Source organism: Accipiter gentilis, chromosome Z, assembly GCF_929443795.1.
Source record: "Accipiter gentilis chromosome Z, bAccGen1.1, whole genome shotgun sequence".
NCBI lineage: Eukaryota > Metazoa > Chordata > Aves > Accipitriformes > Accipitridae > Astur > Astur gentilis.
The window spans coordinates 23,135,808-23,150,203 of NC_064919.1; positions in this window are offsets into that span (position 1 = coordinate 23,135,808).

Here is a 14,396-nt window from a genome sequence, read left to right on the forward strand (position 1 = left end):
ACCTTCGTAATCTTTACTAATACTTTCAATTTTTACTAATACTTCCAATATTTTACAGCAGTTTCCCCTCCTTCCCCAATGCATTTTCATGAAGCAGTGTAAATTGGTCCTGCACATTAGTTGTTGCAAACCCCTTATGCCCATTTTCTGTACTGACTTCCACTACAAAATCCGTCATTCACCATTTGGAAGTCCCTACTGTTTAGTGAGAAGCATCCAGAACTATAGGAGATTCTCTTATCCAGAGTGAATCCCCAGAAATAGGACAGGATCTGGCAAAATTTGTCTGCCAGACATTCACAATAATAAAACCCAAGCTTTTGCCAGATGGAGCTTTCAGTGAGGCTCACACACCTAACTCAGCAATAACTATCTACAGCATTGATTATGCATTTAGCAGGTACAAAACTTCTGTCTAGAACCTCTTTCAGACATCTGTGAAGTGCTACTTTCTGACTTGCTACTGACCTCATAAATATAATGGGAAAACATGGGCCAATTTTTACTAAAAGGTTATGAAACTCAGTGCACAGTTGCAACATAACAGAATTATTAGAAATTACATATGCCAGACTGTTTCCCAGTGGTGAATTGGTAGAGTCAGTAGTTAATGTGAAAAGAGCACTTACCTATATTCCTGACTAGTACCTTATAACATGTTATCTATAATCAAGTTTAAATTCCCACAGATAAAATATGATCCTACAGATCTTTCATCTGAAATCAATAAAATCAATAAAAATATTTTAAATATGAGTTTATATATCTTTATTCTCTACATTATTCCTAATCTACATCTGTAACAAGAAATTATTGCACATATAAGAAGCAATATTCAGGAAATCAAGATAACATATTTGGCTGGTCTTTCCAACCAGAGTCACAAAATACAGTGGTTTAGAAACATAAGTATCTGGAAATACATCTAAAACTAACTCTCATGGAGAGTTTTCCCCCAACACTTGTAGCAAACATACAAATGAATTATATACAGCTCTTTTCTTCCATTGATCTGAAAATGAGATCATGGTATTTTGAAGCTCCTAAAGGATCATATGTATGTTATAGGTCAATCTTAAAACAGTGAGACATATTCCTAACATTTCCCTGTATACAATGTTACCTTTACTTGCTTACAAACTTGGCAAGAACAAAGACATTCGGAGTAAAAGTTTCAGTCCTTTCTTCTTACTTTGCACTAAGCTTTCTTGTATGAGCAAGGAGGACTGAGAATGGCTCACTCATTGCTGAACTGTGCTAATGAAAGGCTATACGTGTTCACTTCCGTCACAGCTGGAGTGAGAGAGCAGACCCCTAACGTGGCTGGTCTCTAACACAGCAAGTCAAAAATGCTTAGATCCTGTATTTCTCAGAGTGTGCCAAAACGCACTCAGCTGTGGTTTCTGCATTTGTGGACCAGGAATTCTTCAAACACCTGAAGAACTGCACATTATATACCCGTAACTGGCTTGCTTATGTAAGAAAAAAGATTATTACTGCTCCCTGTCACTCATGAAGTCCAAACTAGAGGACCCAGATAGGGAATGTTGCAAAGAGCAAACGATGGATTCTCCTTCTTTTTTTTTTTTTTCCTTTTTTTTTTTTTTTTTTTAAGAAGAAATTACATTAGAAAACCTATAAAGAAAGAAGTAGAGAACATCCAGACTGCAGTTGCCTGAGCACAAAAAAAGGTAAAAGATATTTCAAGTTGAAAGATTGTGAGCTGAACAATTTAGTCATGTTAAATCTCTGCTATGCAAACTGAGGCCAAAAACCAAAAAATAATAAAAAATATTATAGAAGTGTTATACACATAAAAAAACCCAAAAACAAACCAGGAACAGGACAGGATTGCAGGGCCATGTAGGCAGAATTATCCATTTAACATGTGCACATAGTGACCATGGCTGAGATTGGGGTAAATGACCTGCATATATAACTGGTTCCTGTGAGCACTAGTGATATTATCACTACAAAAACAGGCACAAAAGCATACTTGTCCCTGTGCTGTCACTGATGATGAGCACTTGGATGTGCACATTTAGCTATGTCCCAATAAAACAGTGAGCATTGGTTAATTACAAAACCAAAAATCAAATTTACTTGTGGTTCCCGCTGCCTGGAAATTGTATTTAGAACTGATTGGAAGTATCAAGAATCCAAAATGTTGATAGCTGCAAAGTTCAGGCAGGTTTTTGATCATTTCTTGGAAGGCTGCTGAGAAGACTGAGTTTCCAGTATCCAAGACCCTGGGGCAGGCCCATTCAAGCTGGTATTACTAGCTTTTGTGTCTTGGAGTAGGGAGGCAAATGTTCCACTTCAGAGGAGGAAGCAGCAAGTTGTGGGCTTACAGCAACTGAGACTTCAGGCACATGGCTTCTGTGAGTATGTGAAGCCATGCATGACAGAGCTGCAAGACTTTCTGGCACTGCACTATCTAATCCTGCTCACACCACGGTGGGTCTAACCTGGACATAGGCAGATTTGATCAGCAGTCACTGGAGTCTCCTAGAACTTTGGGCTTTTTGAACACTCACAAAAAAGTGTTGAGAACATGTCTTCTAAGTACTTCCTAGTTTTGCTTTTAATTGCCTTGCAGAACTAAATGCTTGAAAAAAAGAATATCACTGAGATGAGCTGATTTAGAAACCAAGGGAAAAAAGGACATAAAGCAGCTTTTCAGCAGGCATCATTCTACTAGCCCGAACAGCGTAACATGCAATGATAAAAAATGTACATCCATGCTTGTCCTCAGTTCAGGGGGCTGGAAGGAGCATCAGCTGGTCTGCAGCCAAGAAAACAGCAAACAATTACCACAGCCTGGAGAAGTCTTCAGCTAACTTCAATTATTGCAGACCAATTTTCTGCCTATTGCTTATCTTTTTATACTGCCAGGCAAAAGGTGAATTGATGTCCATGGCTGTGGCAGTGTCCTGGTATTAATGAAGCAGTTTATGACCGACTTAGTGCTGTGCAGGGCTTTAAGAAAAGACAGACATTGCTATGATGCTCCACTAACTTTGGTGGGCTGGGGCTTACATCAATGTGCTATAAGAAGCATAAAGCATAACTTGCTAGAAAGCATCCAGGACTCAGAACTATTTCCTTCAGTTCATTTTAAGGAAGTCAGGGGTTTGATTTATTACATATTTCTTTATACATTTACAGAATGGAGATATCTATTGCAATGAAGGCTCTAAATGCATATAGAGAAGTTGGTTGTCTTACACATAATTTCTAAAATCTTTCCCAGGAGATAACTATAGTATATACTGATCATGGCAGGAAAAAAGAGAAGCTTTTCCACAAGGCCTGACTGCAGCAGAGCACAGCAACAGCTGTAAAAAGTCTTTATCATGGCTTTCCCTTCAACAATGTCACACTTCAGAAAAGTAGAGAGGAACAAAAACAAAACTTGCAAAGGCTAAGAAGTGTTAATCTCACATAGCATTAAAAGTGTCATGAACAGCATGGAGCAAGCAGTGTTTGCTCAGAGCAATTAGTAAGATCAGGGCTGGTGAAATCTCAGAAACATATTAACTTGTAAAGTTTAAAGGACTAGAAATAATGGCTAGCACTGATGTTGTAGGTCTTGCTGCTGTGGAATAAGGGGGCAAAGGCAGGGAAAGCTGAGTTTTCAAAAAGTTTGGACTATTTGACTAGTTGCCAAAAGTACACAGTACTTGGAAATTGCGCTTATCGGGGATTTAGCCGTCACTGCCTTAATTGACTATGGAGGCTAAGGGAACACAATTGATAAATTTTCTAAATTAATAAAAAATTGATAAATGGGCATAGTTTTACCCTCTACTGAAATAGAGAAGATGTGATATGACCAAAACAGACAGAATAGAAAATGTTGTTTAATTATTTATTTCTTCCCTTTGGATGCTTGAATATCTCCTCCTCTTTCTGGTGATCTGTTCTTCTCTAAACACTCTTTCTGCATTGGTAGGGAATTTGGGCATGCGCTAAAAACATGTTAAGGTTCCCTAGATGGGCATAGCTTCTAGATCTGACTATGAAAATTTTGTTTGGTTCCTCATTTCAGAGTAACCAAGCAAACACTTCCTGGTGGCTTAAGGAATTTAATTATTTAATTATTTGATAAGTACTTTCCCTGAAAAGCAAAGAGTGATTTGCAGCTTTTTTTTTTTTTTTTTTAATCTATTCATTAAAGATCCTCATATTTAAGAGTTGAGAAAGAAGGCTGACATATTTAGGAAGCATTGTCCACTGTAGATACAGAAATGTTATTAATGATGGACGGATCTAGTCATGTGTGTTAACTATTAAAATATATAACAGATTGTCCTGGTTTCAGCTGGGATAGAGTTAGCTGCCTTCCTGGTAGCTGGTACAGTGCTGTGTTTTGAGTTCAGTATGTGAAGAAAATTGAGAACACACTGAAGTTTTCAGTTGTTGCTAAGTAATGTTTAGTCTAAAGTCAAGGATTTTTCAGCTTCTCATGCCCAGCCAGCGAGAAAGCTGGAGGGGCACAAGAAGTTGGCACAGGACACAGCCAGGGCCACTGACCCAAACTGGCCAACGGTGTATTCCATACCATGGGACGTCCCATCTAGTTTAGGAACTGGGGAGTGGGGGCAGGGAATGGCTGCTCGGGGACTGGCGGGGTGTCGGTCGGCGGGTGGTGAGCAATTGCCCTGCGCATCATTTGTACATTCCAATCCTTTTATTACCCCTGTTGTCATTTTATTAGTGTTATCATTATCATTATTAGTTTCTTCTTTTCTGTTCTATTAAACCGTTCTTATCTCAACCCAGGAGTTTTACTTTTTTTTCCCCCGATTTTCTCCCCCATCCCACTGGATGGGGGGGAGCGAGTGAGCGGCTGCGTGGTGCTTAGTTGCTGGCTGGGGTTAAACCACGACACAGATAAATGTTTTGATCAGCGATTCTAATCTTACTGTCAAAAGACTGCTAAAATATATGTATTTTCTTTAGAAAACTACCACGAAGACTAGTAACACTCTGATTTCATGCAGTTCTCCCAGTGCTGACCCATGTGTGGTGGAATTCTGAAAAAGAAATCATGTCTTCTGTCTCCAGCTGGATCCTGAAGTCCATCTCCTTTTTTTATCAGCATTCAGGGTCTTATTTCCAACACTTCCCAAACACAAGTCCCTCAATGTAATATTCTTTATTTCCATTTAAAATTTCCCTTAATTATGTCAAAGATGACCCACAGAAATAAAATATATGAACAAAGGTAGAAAACAAACACTGTGCTAACTCAGAAGGTCCCCCTCACCTTGAAAATCTTACTAACCCAAGGTTAGTAATGGGTTGGGATCTGAATAAAACAAAATGATTGCCCATCCCATACCCTCTGTAAAAGGGGCCTAGCCATCAGCCTGTCACACTTTCTTTTCCTATCAGGCTCTAGGATTTATGTTTGCCAAGATAAACCTTTTTAATTTAGGAGAAAAACTTGGGTTTTCTCAAGTTTCCCAAAGGAAACAAAACCAAAGCTTTTCTATAGATGTAAACTTATTATTACTTTATTCCTGTCAATGGCTCTAAAGTAGTGAGATTAATACTGTTAAAATTATTCCAAACATGCATAGACAATTTGTAATGAAAATTTCCCTTGATTGTTTCTAAATTATTTGTTTCATGCTTTCTGCAGACATTTTAGACATTTTAGTACAACTCAACGAATGTTCTGCAGTCACATGTGCTGAAACAAAATAGCTTAAGCAGCTATTGTTGAATATTTACAAAGACACTTTCCAAATGAGTAGCAGTAAGTTTTACACAAAACATGCTTCTAAGAATGTAATATAGACAAGAAACATAACAATATAACCAATTGTTCAGGTTTTAAATACTGAAATAATCCATACAGCATTAATATTTTCGGTTAAGAGTTAGTGAGCAACCTATTATCCAAACCCAAGATTTTGCTGAACATCTAATCATTTCAAACACAGTGGAATTTCTTAAAAGTTTGTAAGAAAATTCAGTAAAATCCAAAGAAATGCAACATGGTACCACGCAGAAACCCCTCTCTCTGGGGAGAGCGACAAGAACTGTAAGAACACAGAGATGCTGAATAAAGAGAAATGTCCACAGGTTGTTTGAAAACAGCTGTTGGGCCAGAAGAAGATAACCTGGGCTGTGCTAAAGGATTAGTCTTTGGACTGGTTTAATTCAATAGTTCTGTTAATAATACTGATATAATATTCCAAGCAATATATTCCAAACTGGAGCACATGGCTCAAAGAGGATCAAATTAGGAAGCATTTATCATTGCACAGTAGGTTCATTAACAAACTGACTTACTCTGAGGACTGATTATCTGAAGAAAAAGATACAAAGGTCAAGGTCAAGTCACACCTGGAGCTAGAAAGAATTTCTACGACAATCTGTGGGCTCATCAGTATTAAGCATATGAAGAAGCAAAAATGTAAGTATCTATTTAAACAGAAAATGTCTACAAGTTACTAATATAAACTGTCTGTGAAAAAAAAGCAAATTAAAACCTAGTGTATTTCAAAATATATTCCTGTAAAGGGAATATTATTAATCTGCAAAGTGACGGTGAGACCTTATCTGGAAAACAATTCTGAACCCATATTCCCGGAAGATAAGTTTAGACAAAATTAATTCAGTCTTCTAGGATGGCATTGAAAATAATGTTTACTTGGTGGACAATAAAAATGGACAGTCTATCTAACACAAGAATGCTAAAAAGCAATTGGCTTCCTCTGCTTAAGGAACAAAGGCTGTATTCTGTAAATGCACTAAATACAACACACATGAAACACCAATGAGGGAAAAGAACTGTTTAAGCTAAAATAGAAATAAATAGACATAAATTGACCATGAATAGTTTAGAAAATCACATGATGGCAATCCTGCAGAAATGGAGCTCCAGAGGAGCACTCCCAAACAAGTAGTCAGGGTAAAAACAAATAAAAGAGCTAACTTAAAGTGATGCTCAATGGGCTCATGAAAGGCATTATCCAGCATGGTTTCCAGGAGTGTTGGGATGACAGACAACAGCTAGGAACTCCCAGTGTACTGAAATAAATTCCCTAGGTCTTCTTCTTTCATATGCATTTGTGTTAAACATAGATGACATATTCAAGTCCCCATATATTTTTTTCTAATTCACCTTGCAAAGTGGATGTTTGTAAAGCAGATATTTGCAGCAGGATAATAAAATCTGCACACATCTTCATGAAGAGGCTGCATGTAGGACTGCATAGTACTTCAAACTGTAAGTTACTTTTGCCCCATTTTATGAGCTTAACGTTTCATTTTAGTTGCTGTGTTCATTTTATATCAAAGTAAATATGGACACCACTGCCTTTCAGAACTACAAAAGTCTGGTGTTTCATTATTTCTAATTAGGGAGTTTCTTTACTTTCATGCCTGCCCATAACTTGTATTACTGTTAATGGGAATTCTGTTTGTGCACTGATCTGAGAACAGACCCCTCAGATATCATGTAAATAGCTTTACAGTTGACTGGTCATTGCTGACCAACTGAGAAAATTGATATCCTCATGCACTACTTATCAGAAGTTGTAGCTAGACTAGAAAAAATATTTTATGAGTTCTGAAGGTCAGGGTAAGGGGGAAATAAATAGTTTAAATTAGGATAAAGGTAGCATGAAGGTATTAGTTCAGTTCATCCTAAAATAATGACCACACTTAGCCCTCCCAAAGCTGTTCAAGTCACATGACATTTCACCCACTCTCAGTAACACAGAAAGTGGGATTTAATCCCAAACAGAATTTAGCTGTCTTCTGTAGGCTAGTTACCCTGGCTCCATCCATAACCAAGGAGGAAAAACACAGGGAATAAACCCCCTCTTGGAAACATGTCTCTTTTTCCAGTAACTGGATGACCAGCACAGAATGTCTTTCTTTTAATGACTAAAATAATGAGCTGAATCACACCCAGAGTGTGACACACTTTAGGTGAATCCTTGAGTTACAAACTAGCCCTCTCTTTTGTAGAATATATCTGAGAAAGTATCAAGAAGTTTCATTATCTTTTTTCTGATTTAAATTATAAAAAAATGCACATAAAAGTTCATTTTTTATTAAATAGACAATTTCTGAAATAGCAAATGTTGGTTAGAAGACACGATTAATGGAGGAATACAGTATCTAAACTGGAAATAATAATTTTAAGAAATTTGTATTCTAAAGGCATGTGGTTTATGTAGTATTAGCGTAATTATTTATAGCTATGGTACTAGAAATCAGTAATTACTATGGAAATAATCTAGATTTCTGTGCAGTAGCCTTACATGATTTCTCAGTAATAAGCTACTATGTTCCTTTTTCCAGCCAGAGTGGAAGCAGTCCCATGGCAGTAAATAATGTTCTTTTCTATTAGTGTTGTTATTTTGCTGTTTCGCAGATAGGACACAGCAGCAAACTGAACAGCAGTTGTGTGAATGTTGTTTAAAAAAACCACAAAATAAACAACAAACCTCTAAGCTTGTAATCCGACTGCCATATAAGCCTGCTCGTCATCACAAGCCTGAATGCACGCATAAGGCTTACAGTGAAATGTGAACCTATAAAATACATGGAGGAAACAAACTTTGCTGACCTAGAACATGGGAAATACAATCTGTCCCATGCACAGCTGTTAAAGTTATAAAGAGAACCAATGCTAAACCTCTGATGTGGCCAGGATACTGTAGCTGAATTTTTTTATTTTATCCTTTTTCTGTGTTAAAAGTAATAAATAAGCAATTAAAAAAAGAACAATAGCTTAACAGAGAGGGGGAAAGGTTGCACAGTAATTCATTTTCCTTCCTGAAAAGCATAACTACTTGTGTATATGATATACAAATTAATTCCTTTTTCATTCTAATGTGATGGCCCCTATTGTTTCGTGATTCATTTGCTTCTCACACCTTTCCTTTTTGACTGTGAGAAAACTAAAACCAGACAGCTTCATTAAATAAGACTGTTACAATAAAAGCTCAAGTACTCAAAGTCATGATAAGAGTCCCAAAATAAACAGAGTGATCATATGAAAACAGCCCCAAAGGGAGTTGAACTGACATTGGAGCTCTAAATAAAATGAGGATAAAAACATACTTGTGATACAAATATGTCTAACTTCAAAAAAAAAAAGGCTGTGCAGATGCATTTTGCAGCACAGAGCGACCTCTAATTATAAGTACTTTTCTTCCCCTTCCTGAATTTGAATGCCTTAATGTTCACACTGAGGGGAACATGGAACATATGTCTACTTGCATATATAAGCAACATATACATGTTGTTATGATTTTATCTCCTGAGTGTGATTCAATGGGATTTACTTCCACGTGTATGTGAGTCCCTTTCTTCTCTTTCTTTCAGTCACACAAAGAAACGAAGCCCCAGTGAACTTAGTCACCAGGTGGCTTTTGCTTTACTTAGTAGCAACAGCTACAGAGCCTTATCTGGTTTGGGTTTTCTCAAATGTTGGACTTGTTAACACTTGTCAAACAGAGAAAAAATAAAATGGCACATTCAATTTCTCTCTCAGTAAGAAAGGGATGTGCAAAGAACCAGCATGTTTCTAACTAGGCAGTAATAGGTACAGTGCAAAACATATTTATAACACTTCAAAAATCTGAAAAAGAAAGCACTCCAGCTGAAATATAACCTCTTTGCTGGGTCTCTTGGTGCATAATTGTCAATATGCTAGTGGGAAGAAGTAGTATAACCCAATGGGCATCTATTTACAGTAAGGCAACCAAATAATGATTGTTTACGAAAGATGTAGAGCCTGTTTTTGGAGAAAAGAATAAATACCATTCCACTGCCACCAAAGCAGAGTGGTGTGTACAGTTAGTAAATCTTTTCTTAGTTGCAAAATTAGTGCCAAATTGCTAAGGCTGTAAACTAAGTCAGCACAAGTCCTCTCATTAATTTGATGGGTGAAGGTAGGATTTTCAAACAGCAGGCTTCTCATTCTAGTTTTTATTTTAATCAGCTAAATAATGAGATGGGGGTAGAATTCCTTAACCAGGCCAAGGGAAGAAGAAAGCAGAATCATCTTAAAACACCAATCCTGGATTTAATAGCCTACAACAAAACACTAAGCAGGTCAGCTTCATGGTTCAGCAATTCCTAAAAGCCCTGTCTACTTCTCAACAGCTTATTGGCGGCCAGTGTGTAAGATGTCCCAATGAGATCTGATTTACAGCACTAAAGAGTTTGGCTGCAAAAATGAAGGGCAAGACTGGTACACTGTTTTCTGTACGTTCTGTCTGTGCACACATATATTAAAAAACCCCCCAAACCTCAGAAACTAATTCGGCCCTCACGATAACGATCTCTTGCATTTTTCATTGACATAAACAGGTCACAATGCCTGGAAAAGCTTATGTAGAACTCAGCAGCAATCTGGTTTGTTTTTTCTGGGTCAAAGTCAGAGTTTATCTTGTTAAGCTATCTAATTGAACACAGCCCATGTAATACAACAGGACTAAGTGCATTAAATGAGGAGTCAGTGGGAAGGGGGGAGCGTTTTTTTCTGTGTGGTGCTGGGAGGGTGCAGCTTCCTGGAAGTACCTAAATTACCTTTGAAATAGCTATTTTTGTGGCTGGAGAAAAAAAGATGTCCAACTTCTGTAATACATTTTCTGTACACGTACACACACTGTCCAAGGCTAGTTTAGTATGTTGTGATTGTGAGGTGGTATTTCACCTTAAGCAAAATGAACATGTCCTGATCTCCATTTGCCTGGGCTACATCTGAAATAATTTTAATGTTGGATGAACAATGGCAGATTTACATTGAGGTAACCAAGATCAAAATCAGACACCAAATGTCAAGTGAGTTAAAGCCACAAACAGCATGATTTAAACCACAGTTGCACAAACCAGGCCCTATGCAGATCTCGGTAAAGTGAATTATATATAATAACACTTACAGTTTCCTAGTACTATTAGATTTGTCTTTTTACATAAATGCTAAAGCTATGATAAAAAACAGAGCTGTGTCAGTTCTTTTCAGTCTCAGCACATTTGCTATTAGCATAAGAAATGCTGCTTATGGCAGAGGCAGCCGTGCTTGAAATTTCTGAATTAATGGATTTGATTTCCTCTTGAGACAAACCATCAGCCTTGCAGTAATGGAAATAGATATAGTTGGTAAAACAAATAAAAAGCTGGCATGCAGATAAAATGGGTTTCAGTTTAAAATAGTAATGTTGTAATTGAAGTGAACAATTACAGGGTTGCTTCCAGGCACAAAAGAAATACCAAGAAAATGAAGTAATGTTTTTGTTAAGTATAGTCATTTCATGAAAATGTAGAGCTGCAGATGTCATTGTCTAGAAAAAGGAAAACTATAGTTATTCTCCTTAGCTGAGATCCTCTGATAACATTTTGCTAATTTTAATAATAATTACTAATATTAAACCTAAATTTCACGTGGTGGGAGGGGAAAGAGAGAAGGAGACCAAAAGCTTTACAACTGGTACTAAGCCAAAAAGGCTTCCTTGCCTTTCAAGGGATTTCAGTTATCAAGGGTCAGAAGCCTGCAGTAAGAATTTTTGGAGGGCAGGGCGAGGGAAATAATTTTCTGTTGGTAGAAGAAAGCTCTCTTGTCTGCATCCTTTGTCAGGGCTACAACATTGGAAAGCCCGGGGCAGGAAGGGAGGAATGCTAGCCATGCTGGGTAATCACCAACGGGAAACTACAAGGTTCCCCTGGGGGAACAGAGGAGGAACACGCTCAGCATCAGATCTCTTTACCAAAGACATTTTCTCTAACTGGGTCGCGCTTCTGACGGTCTTTCAGCTATATACACCGCTGGGGAGAAGCAGGGACTTTCAGCGTATGAGAACCTTTCATGTTAACGTGTAAAAGTAAAAGTAATGAAGCACACCGAACGCCATCAATGTAAGTGTCACCTCAAATCTGAGAGTGCATTCATTAACTCCACCGCAACAAAATGCTCTGCTGTGTCCTATATTTCCTCTTGCTCTGTATGCATGACAGAAAATGTTCTCATTGCAATTCTTTGTAGAGATCTATTAATTAACAGATCATGATTAGTGACTTGACAGTCAGTAAAGCACACAGCTCTTCTTGCAACGGGGAAGCCACAGGACACTACCTGGCACAGCAAACGCTGTCCACTCATTACATTTCTATCACCAAGAGTTTGCATTTACACCATCATGCTGCATGATGCAAGGCATGGCCAACGGCTCCACAGCTATGTGGCCAATGCACGGTTAACATGTTTCATAGCTGTACTGGCTTTGTGGTTCCAGGAGCAAGTTTTTAGTTGTTTTCAGTCTCCTGTCCTGTTGGGGGGATACTGGTGGTGAGACATAAGGCGCTGGTGGACAGGCACAGTCTGGGCTGCAGGCCAGCTACCCAGGGTCCGGCAGGCAGCCTTCTGCAGGTCTGGGTCACTTGCCGAGGGCTGCAACTGCGTCTTCTCCAGGAGCCTTTCACGAGAAATCTCTAAATGCCATGATTTGTTATAATTCGTTATTTAATTATATCAGCTTCCAGTGTCCTGCGTGGTATTTCACACACCCAGGCGAAGCTCCTACATATAAATGAATTTTCTGCTGTAACTACTGTATCAGGCATGTCTGCACTGCAAGATATAATAGCAGCCTATTTACATATGTCACTTTAAAGTGCTCACTCTGAAATTTTACTGCTTTCTTCACACTCTTGCTCTTACATAAATACACCTACACAGGTGGATTTCTGAATCATCAAGTGTTTCTCTTCCATTAGGAGACATTTTTTGAAACAAATTAACACCAAACGCATTATGGTTTAAACGTGTTTATTACTTTATTTGGTGTTTTAAAAGCTCTTCTGATATGTTTTAAACAAGATGATGTGCACCCATGGAATTCAATATACACTTAATCTGTGGAGGAAATAAATGTCTGACATGAAGATTTAAATCTTTATTTTCCTCCCTTGACATGGTGGCTGGTGACACATAAATGTACTTTTTTTTTTTTTCCCTTTGACAGAGTAATAAAAATCTCATTATCTCTGAATAGGCAGCAATTTTGTTATCTAATCTTTTTACCAAAAGGTTAGTTAATTAATCAGAAACAAATCCTGATTATTATTTCAATAGAATTAGAAAGACAAATCACCAGAGTACGGCTAAATAGGGCAGGCCTGTGGTTTAACCTGCCTCATTTACATCCAAGTACAATGATTGTCAGGAGCTCGCAGTGAGCAAACAGCCCCGAGAACATAAGCCAGCAGATGGTTTTCTCTCGTTGCTAGCCTTTCGTCTCCTCTAATGCCTCTGATCCCATTACCTCACTGAATCTGTTACCAGGGTAACTGTTAAATTGCTGTGAAAGGCATGGTAATAAAGTAACCTGTCACACTGGCAATAAAAGCAGCAGAATTTTCCTGTTCACTGAACTTTTCAGCTCATCAATACTCACTTTATGGAGAAATTCAGCACTACACACAGGTCAGCTGCAGGAATTGTTCCGTGAGCCTTTTGAAAAGCAAACCAAAGTTCATGTAAACATGGAAAAGGTATAATTAAAGACTGGATTCAGAAATGCACACAGAGCTAATGCTTTGCTATTTACTGTAGAAGGTTAGTAGGAGCTTAGAGATATTCCGGTTGCTTCTTTTTTTAAAGCATGCTCTATAAATAACCTTTACTGCAGGCAGGAAGGTGATTAATCCAAAATCATTTTGATAGTGTTTAAAAACATAACCTCCATTGCATCAGGCTGCTTACCTTCAGCAGCTGTACACTGACCTATTTTCTAAAGTGGATTTTGTTATCACAGAATAATCTGATGCCGAAAGGATTTATTTAGAAGTGTTTTTCTAGCATTTTTCTACATGCCATTGTTTCACAGGTTTTTGAAGCAAGTTTGATATCTTTAACAGGTTTTTGCAATACGTGGCTGTTTCCGTTAATAAAACCTTACTGAATGTAATCCTATAGAGGAAAAAAGCATACAGCCACTGTGCCAGTCCTCCCATCTGAAAACAAATTTCCCAGTTTTCTAATGTAACATATCCTACTGCAATTTTGATCCAAAAAAAAGAAGAGCATGATTTTTTATTTTTTTTTTTTTTCCCTAGAAATACAAAGTAAGAGGTTTTTCCATAGGGGACATGCAGTGTTTGCCACTGATCAGAGCTGAATTTGAAAATGTCATGTGGAAAAACCCTTCTGACTTCAATTAGGCTCACAAGAAAGTGTAAGAACATGAATGAAAAAGAGAGTGAATATCTAATCCTTGTTATTAGCCATTTGCAGAATCTACACTTTCAGCTCCATTTGGTAATGCCATTAATTATACAGCAATAACCTTGGAATATATTGGAGTTTTCTTGTTGAGATGACTTCTCTTCCAGTCTCCTTTTTTTAAACTTGCAGATGCTTA